The sequence below is a fragment of the Triturus cristatus genome, chromosome 10 (assembly GCF_964204655.1).
Source record: "Triturus cristatus chromosome 10, aTriCri1.1, whole genome shotgun sequence".
NCBI classification, from domain to species: Eukaryota; Metazoa; Chordata; class Amphibia; order Caudata; family Salamandridae; genus Triturus; species Triturus cristatus.
Window position 1 is genome coordinate 554,047,494 of NC_140593.1, and position 17,391 is coordinate 554,064,884.

The 17,391-nt window shown below is 42.2% G+C and overlaps 1 protein-coding gene across 3 annotated transcripts in view; it reads right to left on the reverse strand.

Annotated features, from left to right (window-relative positions):
- The window catches only part of LOC146789710 (WD repeat-containing protein 48-like), a 391,919-nt gene that overhangs the window by 273,489 nt on the left and 101,039 nt on the right, over nt 1-17,391 (reverse strand). Inside the window, exon 4 of one of the 3 annotated variants that reach the window (XM_085632046.1) lies at nt 6,806-6,862. The exons of the other annotated variants lie outside the window; for them this stretch is intronic. The gene's annotated coding sequence lies outside the window, so the exon portion shown is untranslated. The remainder of the gene's footprint in view (nt 1-6,805; nt 6,863-17,391) is intronic. 3 annotated transcript variants of the gene reach the window in all.

Consider the following 17,391-nt stretch of genomic DNA (forward strand, 5'->3'; position numbering starts at 1 on the left):
TTTACCGGTGTTCCTTAGCCTATCGGGCTGCTGAAATTCCCTCGAGGGGATTTGAATTACAGAATTTCCCTTCGAATTACCCATTGTTTTTATTTTATGTGTACTGATATGACCCGAGGTTTGATGTTGCTGTTGAATGTGTAGTAGTATGACTGTGTTGTTTTGAGGGAGTGTGTGGGATGATTATCTGTTTTATATGTGAAAATTGTTAGGCTCCTTACTTTCAACCTTGTCGGGTGTAATTTATCAATACGTCTAAAGTAAAAAAACTTGTGTGTGTGTATATTCATGTATAATTTCAAGTAAATCAATTCAAAAAAACAAAAAAATAAAAAATGATTTAAATAATTCTGTGACACATTTTTTCTGATTTGCCTCTTGTCCTGGTTTGCCTTTTTGGTCTTGAGCATCTATCCTTTTGGACCCTGCACTAGGCCTTGTTTTATCATATATTTGTTGGCAGGTTACTTTTCTTCATATAGGAACACAAATCTAATCACAAGTGTGATTTTATCTCAAAGTGTGGCTTTAAGATCTTGCATTGTAGTTTTGGTTAAATGCCTTTGTTTCCACCTACGACAGTTGACACAGCAACATGGCAAACTACATATGCAGATCAACATGCCATTTACCATTCATGAGAGAAGGAAACTAATCAGGACACACAGCTTCACCTCTCATAAGTCATGGCCCCTCATCACATTCAATGGTAACAAAACAAATATTAGACAGTGTTGAGATACACATGCAGACCCCAAGAATCCTTAAAGATTAAATAAAGTTCAGGCTAACCCCTGCCTTGATGCGGCTTCTCCAGAAAAGTTCCCAAGTTTAAGGGGCTCCCATTTCCTAAACTATCTACACAAACTAACGGAACCTTAACCTCCCCATCGATACTTTTACTTTACAATATGTCACACTATAAAACATTTTTTTTTATAAAGTATCAAATTCAGTTTCAATTAAAGGTCTTATTAGTACAATAGAGGATAGAAAACGAGTGCCTGAATACATGTACGAGTGCTGATGCACGAAAGAGTTGCACAGAATTTGCCAGAATCTTAAACCACTATATCTTAAGCTCTTAGAGCCATTGGAGACAAATATGTATATCATACCAGCATACTGAGAAAACTACCTCAATCCAAATCAGCACTATTCTTATCAAACCATGCATATGGTAACAATTTAAATTTAACGGCATGTTACGATGAACAATTATTCAAGCAAGAGAGAATGGACACCCCCTGGGAATTTTATTTTTTCCCTTCTCTTTCTAGATTGAGGAAACAGAGCATCCCGCTTTTTACCACCTCTGAACAGGTAAAAAGCGGATGTGCCATCGAAGGTTCTGTGTTTTACAAGGAGCTATAGATAATTTTAAAGCTTAAATTGGCTCTTCTCGAAGCTGGCTAGGGTACTCGATACAATTGCTTGCAATGGTTAGCCAGCACTTTGTTCCATGATTCTATCATGCTAGCTGACAATAGCCAAGGCGTAAGTTTTGAGAAACCCATGTTCTGATACACTAAAAAATGTGCTCATTTAAAAGGGCAGTTAGTCCGTGTCACATTACTCGATATAGTAAAATATCGAAAGAGTAAAAATGGGTAGTGAGTGCCCTGCAATTATTGTGCGCATTCTTACTAACAGGTTGTAACCTGTATAGTGCAGGTGTGTCCAACCAGTAGATCACAAGCTACCATTAGCTCACAGAAACCTTTAGACTAGCTTGCAACCTTGAGTAAATTGTTAAATAACCAAAGGGTCACCTTTTCTTTTTAAAGTTAAGGGAAGGCTGTGTTTATTTTACATGATCATCAGGCTGCAGATAGCAAGCAGGGCTGGAGTCACATTTATGACCTAGGGCCCGGCACAGAGGTAAAGAACTGAAGTACGGAGGTATTTAAGTCTTAAATAAATTCTGTTAATTTAATATTGAGCATGAACGCATTGTTTCCTATCTTACAGTAAGATTCTCGCAAAACAGCACTTTCAGCACTTTACCCTGTTGCAAATTAGACTGAACACTGACGCCCCTCACCAATATCTTGTAGATGCAACACCCGCTGCTTAGCACTTTGCACCTTTTATCTACATGAAGCATCCTTTCCAGTTCCGCCCCTCCATTCAAACTTGCTAGGGCACCAGACCAACGCAGCCAGGAACCTTGCGCTGCCTTTTAATGTATGCACTGCTCCACTGTTTTACTCTATAGCAAGTTTATAGCTACAGCTGCCCAGCTGTTACCCCAAGCACCCCACGGCTCTATGCGTACACCGCTTTACTATATAGTAAAACCTCAGCAAACAGACGCTCTGTAATCAGTATCTTTGTCATAAAGCAAGTAGAACACTTATGACTTTTTACAAGAATCCTGTAGAAGTAACAACTGCTGCTTTGCATTCTGCACTTCACTCTATATAGTCCTAGCCTGCCCGATATCCCGTTTTTTGCTGTTCAATACTACTCTTGGGTCATATTTTATCGAAATTTTATTGTGTTTTAACGATCTATTTTAGGTCACTAAAAATATCAAAAAATGTAAAGCATGATTGTGAAGGTTTTAATTAACTGTACAATAAACTCAACTATCAACAATATTGAGCATGAGTACTAAATGGTGCTCCTGAATGCTTTTAAATGGGAGAAAATTAAAATGTAGTTGACTTTCTAAATTTCTACCATTTCAAAGCATTGCATTTCCAAACAGCAGGCCTCTTGCTCCCAGTGGGCAGTATGTAAAGTAATGTTGGTTATGTCGGTTTCGAAATTGCGTTAACACTTAATCAATAGTAAACAATGGCAAGAGAAATTCAGTTACTCCAATTAATCAATGGAGAATTAAATACAAAAAGAACACACCAATTATGAATAAATCAGAAAAACAATTATTAAAAGCTTAATCAATTTGGTTTAAAACATTTCACAAGCAATCAACAAAGCTTTTTGAAAAACAGCATAAGGGTAATGATGTGATAAAAGTGCAAAAAAGTGCTGTACGTGAGTGAAATATATATACGGTCCTGTGCAAATTGTTTAGGAAAATGCTCATTCAAAAGACATCCGTCCACAAGTACATGAATATCTAGTCTGACTAGGACTTAGTTTGCCTTTCACGTGGACTGAAGAGAATAGGGTATGGATATGGACAAGCAGGTAGACGTTTCGACCCAGAAAAGTGCACGATTGGAATTGTAGTCACGGCGGGTCTTCCTCAGGACAGGGACTGCCAGCAAGAAGGTAATGGATACCAAAGGAGGTCTTCAAGGATTGATCCACCATAGGTTGTATTACGGTAAATGATTGGAATGAATCACATCAGGGGACAGTGAAGGCGCTGTTCGGTTGCTCTCTCGGTGCTTGATAAAATGCAGTAATTTATTATTATTTTTTTTTTAAATGGGTGAAGTTTAAAAGTGAATAAATAGAAACAAACTCAATGTTTTCATCCACTTTCAGACAATTATGTCTTAATATTTTACAAAACATGTTTCTTCAATTTAAATTCCACCCATTTAAACATATGGTTATATTTTTCTGTGATAAATACAGCGCCGTGTCTACAGGCCTCTGGGTGCAAGTTGTCTGCTGTTTGTAAAGGAGACACAAATGAAAGAAAATTTAAATGAGGAGTTTTATGGAATCCATATAGACAAAGTTCACTCTTCAGTTACATTTTCTCCCATTTCAACGTGATGCATTTACACAGCAGGCATCTTGCTCTCAGTGGCAGGTAGACAGTGCCATATTTATAACTGAAAAATGCAACCATATTATTTCTAAGTGGGAGAAATTTAAAGTGCAGCAAAATGTTCCATTTTATGAACATTTGTGCAGAACATTTCTGCACTTTAAGTTACTCACATCTAAAAAAAATGGTTCTAGACTTTTGTTATACACGTAACGGAGACACATATGGCTAAAAGGTATTTCCTGTGCCACAAGTACATACGACAGGCTCTCATTCACCCATATACATATACCCCATCAATCCAGCATATCTGGCTCTAAAAACATTAGGCTTGAAGTCAAAGTTGCTGGGAGTGGGGGCGTCTAACACTACACAAGTGGCTTGGCCTTCAGTAGCTCACAATGATTTTTATTGATCAGACTTGGCTCTCTGAACAGAAAAGGTTGGCAACCCCCTGGTACAGTGTAACAAAAGAGAAGTGTTAGCTACCACCTATACTCATGTGCTTAGCATCTATACTGTTGGTAGCAGCTACATTCTTCATCTACCAAAGCCCATTTGTCTATTAATTAACAGGGAGATAACTAGAGGTGTGACAGTATTAGTTATCGTTCTACCATGATGAGTCAGCCTGCTGTGGCTTTATTATTTACAAGCATGCTTAACCGACTTCCATCCTCTCTTTTCACCATCATCTCTTATTTTCAGCTGTCCTGTTGGGTTTCCTTATTCGTAGTCTTTTGTCATTATATTGTACTGTCTCCTTAAATGTTTGAGAAGTGCTATAGTATAAAAGTGTTTATAGAAGTCCAACATACAAATTCATGAAATAAATAAACTCTCCTGTCCCCCTGTTGCAGAGAGGCCTTACTTCAACAAATGTGTTTGTGCAAGCAAGCACCACCTATTCAGGCTGCCCACTTGCAAGAGGGTGAGCGGAGGCGCAAAGCATTAACGTTCTCTCTGTAGCAGAATAGTGCAGAAGCTTCCTGTGCTAATCTGCTTTCAGATGCAGTTTAGGGGAAAGTCGCAGCATATGCACTTGAGGTAAAACGGTTCTCTGATCAAATGGCTTTGGGGTCCCCCGACAGCTTACCCAGAGAAGTACCATCATTAAACGTGGAGCCCTCAAGACCTAAAGGATAGTAATAAGACAACAGGCACTATTGCATCACCTGGATATGGGGACTCCGAGCCCTAATAATAGAACATGAATTGAGGATAGCTGCAGTTCCATGTGATTTTGCCAACCATCTGGCGACGGTAGTAGTGAGCAATCAAACCCCACATTCCACCTCCAGAATTAATGAAAGTGAAAATGTAGAAGCAAGGATCAAGAAAGCAGAAGAGACTGAAAACTGCTGAAACAAATGTCAAATGCTATAAGGGATCGTATCTCAATTGCTGCAAATGCAGCTCTATCCCTGTTCAATAAATGCAATTGTACGCCTAGGAGAAGCAGATCTAATACGCAGTGTGTAGTATATTCAAATGCATCAACATAAGCAAAGCAGAGAGCCTTGACGGTCTATGGCCTCTCGTAGGGGTTCCCATCAAGGACAGAACTCTAATGGGCACAGTGCTTTCACAGAAGAGTAAGTTAAAACAAGTAAGGAGCAGTTCTTTTTCAAACAAGTAGGAAGGGGCACAGAGAAACTATTCAGAAAAAAGCAGGAACACAAGTGACCATTAGGGAGGCATCTGTCATCCTCCTGCTTCTGGTTGGAACCACGAAAGACAACAAAAAAGTAAATCCTTGTGGACGTTATAGGAGTGTTGCTAGAGCCAAGATTGTCTTCCTCGGCAATATCCTGCTAGACTGAGAATGACAAATGATAGGAACGTTTTCTTAACAGAAGCGGCAAGAGTAATTGGGTGAATATAAAGGACGCCCTGCAGAGGTATGTACAGCTGAGAAGACTTACAAATAGTATATTTTTAATCTTTTAGCATTTCAAGTCCGATCTAAAAAACTCGAAAGTTAATCAAAGAAGAGTATGGTTCCAGTCAAGGTGTCTGTATACTGGCTGCTCACTGGGGGTAAAGATCGCAGGCTCCTAGATTCCTTCAACCCCAGTTTTCATTGACTTTGAAGGGAGTGAAGGGAACACTGGTCTGGAAGTGGTTGACCAGTGCAATAAAACATACCAATATTCAAATGGATACCACTGGATTTCTTTAATACTAAGATTGGAAACAAAAACAAAATATAGACTTATCGCAATTCTTATTCAAGTTTACTTCACTTGAACATCTGAACCATTTTAGAGATGCAAAATCAAAATAAGCCCTGACCATAAGCTATGTAAATACTATCCCAGTTGTCCTTTGATTCCGGCACAAATTGTGGTTCATGTTGGTCCCTAGCTCATCAAGATAAACACATTAACATTACTCTATTACACCTGCCATATGGATGTCAAAGTAGCAAAACCACCACACAAGCTCAAATACTCCATATAAATTCTAAAATGGTTTAAGACTATTTTTCATTGCAGGCATGAATACATAGCACCACAGTACGCAAAGAAGCAGAGCAATTATATATGCACGATTCTAAGGACACAAAGTAAACTGAAATATGGAGAACTTATGAAATTTCAGAACATCACCAATGTTTTTCCTGGACAATTAGGGAACCAGAGAAGAAATGGGAGAGCTGAATCTGGAATTTCAGTATTACCTTTCAGCTACTAGGGTCAAGAATGTTCAGTAAGGTGAATATTAACTATTCTTTTTCACTGCTAATAGAGTTAATAGTAGCGTATTTGATCACCTGCCCACATTGGTGCCAGAGAACGGAGAGAAATTAAGTTTATACGAAGAAGCAATTCTACTCCTAGAACTAATCTTGTATTCTTTACATGAATGGTTGTAGAACACATTCTATACTCTAAACATGCATATGAGCCAATCAAATCAAATGTGGTAGCTCTTTGCGTCTTGGTAGAGAGGTGCAAATTAAAAATTTCTTGGAATAGATTATTCGCTATCAAGTCATTACACTCAATTATGCCACAGACAGGAAAGCTTCTCATCACGCAGAAGTCTCATCTTAGAACAAATCACAACAGCAAATGTTACAGCAATCAATTTGGTGATCCAACTTACCCATTCCGAGACTAAGGCAGTGGTAGGTTCAGTAGGTTAGGTGGTAGGTTCAGTAAACTATTATTCAAGAGCAGAAAAAGAAATATAGTATGAGAAACAAGTCTTGGGAAAAGCCCCACGGTTTATGTACATGTAAATCATGTACTCCATGGAGAAAGAAAAGTAAAGACTAGGCGTGCCTAGGTAACCTTGCTAATATGTGTAGAAGCAATAAGAATGGGCAAGTGCACAGTATAGACAAATAGGAACAGATATCGCAACATACTAACTTAGACTTACCTACTGAGAATAAAAATGGAGCAAAGCCAATGTGCACTGCTAAAATTCCTAAAAGAAATGGTCTGTAATTTGTAATCAGGATAGCCTATTACACAATTCCAAAAGATTTTCACCAAAGTACAGTTAGACAAAGAGCCACATATCAACTTAAGATATCACAATGTGACTGATGTTTAATGGATTTTTTGGGCAACGCCTGGTTATAAAAGGTAGAAGAGATACAAGTCACTTGGGTAGAAAAAGTCAGGTAAGATAGCAGCAAACAAAATTTTGCTTTAAAAATGAAAGAATATTTATAGGATTTCAAAGGGAATTTTTATTATACAGAAGTTCACCTACAGTATCATATTGTAACGTATGGCGTCCAGCATTCTGCAAACTTATCCTTCTTGAGAATTGGAATTATCAAGGTCCTTACAATTTTACTTGTGAACCATATCGTGTTCTGACCTTTTAAGTGATAGTTTTGATTGAGATCATCCTTTCCCAGTCCTCGGTGCTCCGAGGGCTATGACTTGGGTATATTGGGGAAAAAAAAATGTATTGTATGAATTGGGTTTAGTAATCTAAAGCCTTGAAAAAGTTGAGTGCGACGAAACACATGTCGGCTGTCTATGTGATCGTAAACAGAATAAAAAACAAACGGAACCAGAGTTTTCTTCGCGTTGAGCTTATGTTCAATTTGAGTTGATCACACTGAAACAGACCCGTTAAAGTGACGGACCCCTTACTGCTCATTATGGTGGAGCACCGGACATGGTTTTGAAACAAATTGGTTTAAAGGGGCACACCCCTCCCCCATACCACAGAAAAAGAGAGACTAGGTCGACTCAGACGGAGGGACTTGGCCGGTACTAGCTACTTACACCCCACATCCGAAGATTGTTACATTGCCAGCAGCAGACTTACTACCACTTCACAAAGAAAACTATATAGAAATCTTATACAGTTCGTGATGCGTACACTTAAAATTCAACCTACAAGGATTACTCCTGCAGGTCATCTAAAAGGGACTGCAACAAAAGTTACCCCACAAACGCTGAAGGCAATTATGGGAAGAATGCCCACTAAATGTGAGCAAATGCCATTCTGGATCGCACAGAAAATAGTACAGCTTGAAGCTTTTTTTTCCCATACAGGTCGGTAGAAAAAAAACACAGAACACTGACAATTTGCTTGCCAATGGGGATAGCTCCCCCAATAGAGGACTGTACCACAAGAGGTATAGTTTTCGCTGCCATTTATACCAGAACTCCTGGTACTCCCTAAATAGCAGTTGTTGGAAATGGCCCTTTTTGCAGGGTCATCCCTAAGCTTTTTGCCTTCCTCCTGGATTTTTCCTAACCTGTTTTTGTTGGCTTTAGGACTCTGGGCACTTTACCACTGCTGATCAGTGCTAAAGTGCATATGCTCTCCCTTTGTAAACAGGACTATGTGAATTGGTATATCCCTGATTGGCTTATTTGGTTTACCTGTTAGTCCCTAGTAGCGTGGCCTGTGTGTGCCCAGGGCTGGTAACCCAAATGCTGCTGGTGGGCCTGCAGCGCTGGTTTGCGCCACCCACATAAGCAGCTTGTAAAGTGTGTCTCAGACCTGCCACTGCAGTGTGTGTGCAGTCCAGAACTGGCATCTTGGCTGTGAAGTGCACCCACTTCCCAGCCCCTGAACCTTCCCTTGGCATCCTGAAAGCCACCCTTATGATAGGGTGCATTGTATGTGTAAGGTAGGACATGCTCTAATGTGTGTAGCATGTCCTAGTAGTGAATTACACCCAATTTCGTGTTTCACTACTGTAAGGCTACCTGTTCTCCATAGGCCAGAATGGGAGGTTTTGGCTATTACATTCTATAGTCCTAACTGACCCACAGAACATGGTGGAAAAACGAATTTAGTATGCCTGAGCTCAGAATATTACTATACATCTTTTAGTGAAGGTTATTTTTATATTCTGTGTTTGAAACTACCACTTTTATAGTATAGGTACTTTCTTGCCTAGGCCTTCCAGTGTGCTCTGCTATTATGTGTATTGGCTGTCTGGTTTTGGAGTGACAGGGCAGGCTGAGTCAGACCTAGGTTGAATAGAGATCTGCCTTGGAGTAAGGGGAGGGGTAGCTCCTGCACTTGAATAGGGCTGTGCCTGACAAGGTGAATGCTGGCTCCACCTCCCCTTGTGCGTCTGAAGGCAGACCCCCTCTTTCTGAAAGGAAGGATGCAGCCTGGTAAACAAAGTGCTCCAGGGCTGGGCAGAACTGGTTCTGGCTGGGTTCAGAGACTTGTGGCTCCTAAGAACAAAGACTTTGGGGGTATAAATATTTGTGCCCCAACCCCTACAATTTGTATTGCTCCTGGACAACAAGAAGTACCTCTGTCCGTGTAACTACAGGAATCTGCAGGAGAAGGACTGTCCTTGTGCTTGTGTGCTGTTTCTGGGACTGGCTGCAGTGGTTACTACTGGACTTGGAAGAAGAGAAAAAGGACTTAGAAGGAACTTTTATTTTGTGGCTACAGCAATCACCCAAGGGCTAGAAGAGAGCTAGCCTCCTGCAGGAGTCTCAGGCACACCAGACTCAACCACCAGCCTCCTGTGTCCTCCCAGCGAGGATCTCTATCTGCAGGTGAGGCTCCTGTGAGTTCCAGGGCCTCTAGTTCTACTGCTGAGAAAAGAGTGCTGAAAATCATCACTAACCCCAGTTAGCGAGCCGCTGCAGCTCGTGAGCGTGAGAAAAATTGATCTGCTGCCGCCGAGCGCTCGCTAACCCTGAAGATTATCGCATCACCTGTCAGCGGGCCTGAAAACGCCCGCTATCCCCGAAGATCGTCGCATCACCTATCAGCGGATCTGAAAACGCTCGCTAACGCAAGTTATTGAATCGCCTGACGGCGGGCCTGAAAACGCTCGCTAAAGATCCGGAGATTGTCGCCTTGCTTGTTAGCGTGCCCCAAAGCGCTTGCTAACCCCAAATCATCGCACCAAGCTCCTCGCAGTGCGGATTCCTAGCGTTCGCCATTTTCCCCCCATCGCATCAGGATCGTCGCTCCCTCGCGGAGTGCCATTTTCTTCTATCGCAGCAAGATCGCACTCGCAACAGGCTCGGTGCATCCTCCTCCCTTAGCGGCAAGGATTTTATCGCATCACCGGCTTAGCGTGAAGAAGTTTGTCGCTTTCTCCTGCCCGCAACCCAGCGCATCATCCTCCCTTGTGGTAAGGATTCAACGCATCGCTGGTTAGCGTGAGGAAATGTATCGCTACAACTCCTTAGCGACATTTTTGTTGCTTTGCTACAGAATCCAGATACCTTGTGAGTAAAAGGGTCGCAGAGACCACTGCATTGAACTGAACATCATTTTGTGCACCTTGAACTATTTTTGCAGCATTTTTAAAGTAACCCTATTTTTCTAGTATTGTGGATTTTTACTGTTATTGGTCTTGTGATTAAGTCTATACAAATATACCTATTTTTTAATAACTACTTGAGTGGTGTCCATTTGTAGTGTTCCTCATTGTATTACTGTGTATGGTCATAAATGCTTCACACACTGCCTCGGAGATAAGCCTAGCTGCTCGTGCTACGTTACCACAGGGTTGATCAGGGGTTGTCAAAGGGTGTAGACTGCTTACTCTGACTTAGGAAGAAGGGTCCCTACTTGGACAGTGGCCAGCCATTGCCAACTAGAGACCCCCATTTCTAACAACAGTGATACCAGAAGTATTGAAACAAATACAGAATGAGCAGGGGGCAGAACATGTCCTGGACTTGGGGATGAAACGGATGGGCAAAAATTGCCCAGATATCCCCAATTATGTTAGCTAACATATATGGGGAGGCAGCAGTGGTGTCTATACAACAACGCCAGAGGGATTGCACTCCTGCACAACAGGAGCGTGAACTACCTAAAATTATTGAAGATACCTATGCTTCGCTGGGTAGAGAACTTGAGAGCTAGACCTGTGAAACCACAAATAACGAGTAATCTGGAAAAGGACAACTCAAAGCAAGCCCCTGATTCTTCTAAAAAGAAATGGGATAATATTCAAAAAATAAGCAGAATGCATCAGGATCACAGGGTGGGTCTCCTCAACAGGAACCCTTTGGAAAAAAGATGTAACCTTAGAAACCGTGACAATATTCAAAAACTTGACCGGTACCAGGATGCTGATACACGTTCCTCTCGTTCCTTTCAGGGTTCATCCAAAAACTCAGAGGGAGGATGGTCAGGACACAGATCAGAAGAGCAAGTCAAGCCAAGAGGCACACATTGCACTTTAGAATACATCAAAAAAGATAAACCCAAAAGCAAACCTCAATTTAAAAAGCAGAAAGTAGCTTGCCTTAAAATAAGAAATCCTCAGGCTAATGAGGACTCAAATACTGAACGGGGAATGGGCTCCGACGATGCTAGACAGCGCAGCAGAAGTAACAATAGCTCGCCAGAACTTGATGGAATTTCTGGTGACAGCAGCGTTGAATAAACACATCACTGTGTGAATACCTGAAACACGGGTAAGTGCCCCATATCAGTTATACGAAATGATGCTCCAAATTGACGGGGACATACCAAGAAAAGTGAAAGGTCTTTTTTCCAGAGAACCTGACTTTTGAATAGATATCTTTTGGCTGAAAAAGATTGACTGCCTGAGTTCATCACGGTTTGCCCAAAGGGGGAAGAGGTAATCTTACACGTTTTTCAGACGAATCACTAAAAAACACACGTGCAGGAGTGGGCAGTAGCACTAGCTCCTGCATTATACCGCAATCATGTAGGGTGGGATGCTGAGCCACCTCACCATGAAATCCCAGTTAAAACTAGTCCTGCACCACAGAGGCAGTATACAATAAAACATAACCCAAAGAAACAGGTCAGGGAGATCTTAGATCAACTTACCAAGGTGGGATCGAGAATTGCATCTCCTCCAAGAATAATCCTTTGCTTCCAGTAATGAAGCCAGACAATTCATACAGTCTGTTAGACTACCGGCATTTGCACTCAAGCAGGAAAATATATGCAGTACAAAATACACAGTGCCGCATTAATGAGTAACATTGTGCGGAAGAAATACAAAACACTATCTCAAATGGATTCTTTTGCCAAAACATAGCACCTCAAATCAGATATCTGACAGCATTTTAAGCCCTTGGCAATAATGGCCAATTCAATAGACTGCCCCATGATAGAATAGTTCCGGGTTGTTCTCCGCTAGAGTGACAGTTACTTCAAAATTGTGATGAGGAGGCATTGTTCTATGTACATATTTATCTGACAGACAATGAGTTATTGGATCACTTGCACAGGGTGAACATAATCTTGGGGTTTAGCTCGGAGGGCTACAAATGTAACAAAAAAAACAAAAAAAATTCCCACCTCAATGTCTTATTTTTAGGATATGATCTCACGAGTGAAGGAAAAAGCCTGGCATTTAGAAAAATGAGCGCTTCTCCAACCTCCAAAGACTGAAAAATGTACAATCCATTTTAAGATTCGTAAATTTTGACAGAACATACATTTTAGATTATGCAGAAAAAGTAAAATCTTTCTACACCTTAGACAATAGGCCAATTTTCTCACTGCAACAGATGTAGATTAAAAAATGCACTCTACATTAAAAATACAAGCATTTTTGCAGTACGAACATGAATATCCTCTCCCGAATGAGAATCCCTCTAGATCAATATGAACACATCATTTACACTGGCTGCTCTGCCCGGCCTGAAGTATGAAGGAAACAGCAATACAGCGCAGCATGTGTGATTGTAAACGGATGTATGCGGGGTGGCAAGTTCCTTCCTAGCAATGAATGACACAGTCTCTAGGAGATTGCACGGCACAGCTGGCATAACTAAAAGCCACTGATACCAGCACTAAAAAATACGGATCAGGAATTTCCCACACTTGTGTGGGATTCATTTTACTGCCAGAGGCTGCACAATAAAGTACAAGTTGGTTTGAGAACAAATGGTAGAGGTGAAAAAAAAGGTTTGCCGCGGGCTCCTGTAATTCATACATTGAGTCATCAGCATGTTGGCATGCACATTGAAAGGAATTCACTGGCTGATGAAGTCGCCAAGGCAACAGTGCTGCCGTTGCTGCAATCACTCGTTCTAGTACGAGAATAGACGCACAGATAATGGCTGTGAACAATACGCGCAACAGCTCATCCTTGCCATTCGGTTTTCCACTCAAGTAATCCTACAAGTTAGATGCGCAAAACATTCCGTATGCTCAAATTCCAGGAGTCGGGGATAGAGTAATACCGAACATGGATCGCAGATTCGCTTTAATTCTAGCAGCACACAACGGTCTAGGTTCAGCACACGAAGGTATTACTGCAATGATTTCACTACTAAAACAACGTTATTGGTGGCCAGGTCTTACCAAACAGACCAAAGGCTTTGTCCTTAAGTGCGACATCTGTCAGCAGATGAAGGGTTCCACCGTTGCAAGTCTACCGCAAACACCACTACTAATATCAGACAGACCTCTTGCATGTGTCTATTTGGACCACTGCATCCCCTTACAATCTGATGGGGCTTACAGGTACATCCTGGTGGCAGTGGATTCATGCTTTAGATTCCTGCGAGTTTGGCCCCAGCGCTCAGCTGACGGTCGAACGGTTATAAAGGATTTGCAAATCTTTATAGGGGCATACATAATTGGCACATTACATTCTGACCGTGGCCCTGCATTTAGCCGATGGGTTTATAAAGAAGCCATGGGAAGTTTGGGTGAGGTATTGCGGAACTCCCCTCTATCATCCAGAGGGAAATTAGTTTGTGGAGAGGAAAAACCAGGACTTAAGCAATCCTTAACAGCAGGGGTATTAGACTCGGCTGGCAGTTGGGTCAATCACCTATTTGGGGTCCAGAGGGTAATTAACATACAAAGAAATTCCCTGGCTACAGCTCTGGATTGGTACAAGTCTACTGTTCGTAGTCCTTTGGATAGGTGTAGTGACTGTCTTTTTCCTGCTCCATAATGGACATTATCTCCCAGAACACTCCGCAGTACAGAATGTGAAGTTGGTCCTAAAACCTCATGCATCATCACGCTGTGACAGATCTGTCCTTCGTGAACATTACAGCAGTTCCCGTTTCTGAAGGAATAGCTTGGGACCGGGTTTCATGTGATATATATGGTCCAACTGAACTTTGAAAAATACAACACCTGTTTAAACTTTCTTTAAGTGATGTCACCCCCAGTACAGTTCTTGGATGATTGGGACTTTGAACTGTAAATACATGCTGTCTGATTTAGAATAATCTGCTACATTTTCGAGTAATGAATTGTATGACACATCTGATTTTTACACCATGTGCTGTTACCAACAATATGGTCATCATTTCCTGCACAAAGCTAGTATCCCACGTGATATTTTCTCTTATCAATGGGAACATTGCCCAACACCACCAAAAGGTAGTTCAACAACATTTGCACAAAAATGTGCTTATTTTTCTAGGATTAACACTTCAGACCTGAGATGATATAAGCTTGCGCCTACACCAGCACAGAAAAATATGCTCACCAATACGAAACAGATATATTCTGCTTCCTTTATTTCCCCAACTGTCTTTACTGGGTTTCAACTTTTGGATGGACACCATAGAGACAAAATCTGGCAGGGGGGACTAAAGATTGGCCCGTTTAGGCAACCAAGGCCTTATTTAGAGCATGCCTCATACCACAGCAAATTATCTTCCTGAACAATACAGTGCAACAGACTTCCTGTCTTGGTCTACCCAAGATCAAGGACTTGATCATGCCTCGGAGTCCCTCGCTTTTACACTTTGAGGGATGGCAAAACATTACACAAAATAGCGAGGATACATTAGATGACATACTACTTGATGGTTCGTACAATTCATCAGACCCCAATTGGAAGGGATGGTTGGTTTGGCCTATCAACACAAATAGGTATCAGTCAAGATTCAGGGGTACCACCGAAGGGTTTAGTATTCATAGGCCTGATCAACGCTACATACAAGGAGAACACTCAGGGGTGGTGACATTAGTGTTGGTGAAGTTATGCCTAGAGTGGCTCAGAATCGCAACACTAGCCCAGGTGAAGCAACACTAGTCCTTGCTCTCAGAGGACATGAATCTCAGGGATTTCTTGTTAGGTCCCCAGGAGCCATGTCAGAAGCGCTTCCTTTACGCAATTTACAACGAGGTTTGGAAAACCTCAAGAATCTGCTGAGAGACTCCGTGAGATTGACCGGGTTAACCTTTCTTTCTTCGTTGTCCTCTATTCTCAATGGGTAACTAGTGCTTTTTAGGAGCTGTGCTACACAGACGCATTCTTTGCATTGGTAATGGCCCACATTCCATTTTGGTGATAGTGTTGGATTGAACTTGAATTATTGTATATTCTTGTGTGGTCGTTTTTGTCTGATGTGGTTTGTGATTACTTTGTTAGCTTGAATACAATTGCATTCGTATTTTTGACTTCATGGATACTTACTTGCCTATTACTTTATATTGCAATTGGTTCACTTGGTCTAAATAGCTAAACACTAAGATGGCGCTTGTCTTTTTTGGGTAGTCCCTTTTCATTACATTTACCCCGATCACGTGATATCCGTGACGTCTAGATCTCGCTATAACGATCGTTTACTTTAAACATGGCGGGCGTGTGTTGCTTTTAGGACTTTTGATTTGCGTTACCAAGCGCGTTACTAAATACGGAGAATTACCTATATGGTAAGAGGGGGCTGAGGTTTAATACGGAGATGATTTCTACACATTTTCTCTGCGAGTTTAAAGCTTTCCTTATATGTGTGTTGTCTCACATTTTCCATAACTGGACGTATCACGGGCGTTTTACCTACAGCTTTGCCATGGTGTATTTGTCAATAGATGTTACATCGCTCGAGTGTGGTTAGCTATACGATATATGTATGCATCATTGGACATAGTTGAACTACTGTAGTAACGCTTAGATCCCATTTTTAGGTCTCGCCTTGCTATCGCGTAAGCGATCGCAAAGCGAGACTATTGTAAGGGGGTTTTAAAAATGCTCCCAAAAAGCGGATTGCATGGCTAGCACGCGCACAATCACGCGCATCGTGCCACCATGCAATCCGTTTGGCATCGCACTTCAAAGGGTCCGCTCCCCCGCCTGGAATGCGCTCCCCCGCGCGCGCACCACGCTCCGCCGGGCTGGTCTTGTCTCTATTTCCTTTCACTTTCTCTTTGCGCTTGTTGAGCTTCTCATGTGTCAAAAATGTGCTTTGGTTTTGTGCCACTATTTGCATCTCCAAAGTGCTTACTTGTTGTTTATCTAAAATCTCATGTTGTCGGCATGTGCGATATTGATGGGAGTCTAATTAGTAACTCAGTAAGCTGCACAGATCAAACAATTGTAATTTAGGACTTCAGATAACACAAACCTCATTCTCAGCAACACAATATGTGACCCACTGCGCTATCTACATGCAATACAAGTCCCAGACCAGCGTGTTAATACTGTGCTTTGCAGCACTCACACTGCCCCTCTATGGAGCATCGTAACACTGCACATCTCTACAGCAGGCGCATTAACCAGCAGGGCTACTTTGCTGCTGTGGTACGGTAGACCTGGTGAGTACACAGAACTCTGGCAGCAGCCATAGCCCCATAACATAGGTTTACTTGTCGTGCCTTTTGCCCAATTCAGTTATTCTCAGCAGATTTACATCACTTGTTCGCGCAGTCGGTTTCTTTGGGGCAGAGATGTTTTATTTTAATGTACATGTTGGGTAGGAGACTGGTTCGTTATAGCCTCCCTCGCTTTCTATCGGCACCCCCTGATTCTGAGCTCCCATAACTTGGGTTACTTTCGGCAGTGGGTGATGGAGTTTGAGGCAGTGTCTCACCCCCCCCCACCCGCCCGCACCCACGCAGTGTCCTCCCCTCGTCCCCCCACTCACCCGCACCCACCTGCCACATGCAGTCCGGGGTATTATCCGTGCCGCGGGTCCCCCCGTGGCCAGCTTGGGTCTGTCACCGCACAGTCTCCGACAGACACACGTTTTTAGGTCTCGTCTGAGCCAGCACTTTAGCGCTGCTCTCGCGAGAGCTTTTGTAAAAGGGGGATTTGGAAGTGCAAACCAGTGCTTTCAGGCCGCCAACTACAGTGCATGTGCGCCGGGCGCGCGCACCATTTGGCAGCCTGCGTCATCATTTCGCGGCCGCTTTGATGTTCTCAGTGAGCCGCGCGGCCACTGAGAACATCAAAGCGGCCGCGAAAGTGCACACCATTTGCCACCCCCTCCCTTATCCCACTTCCTGCTTGTTATAATGGTTGTGCACAGCGTTCACTTGTTTTTTTTGGC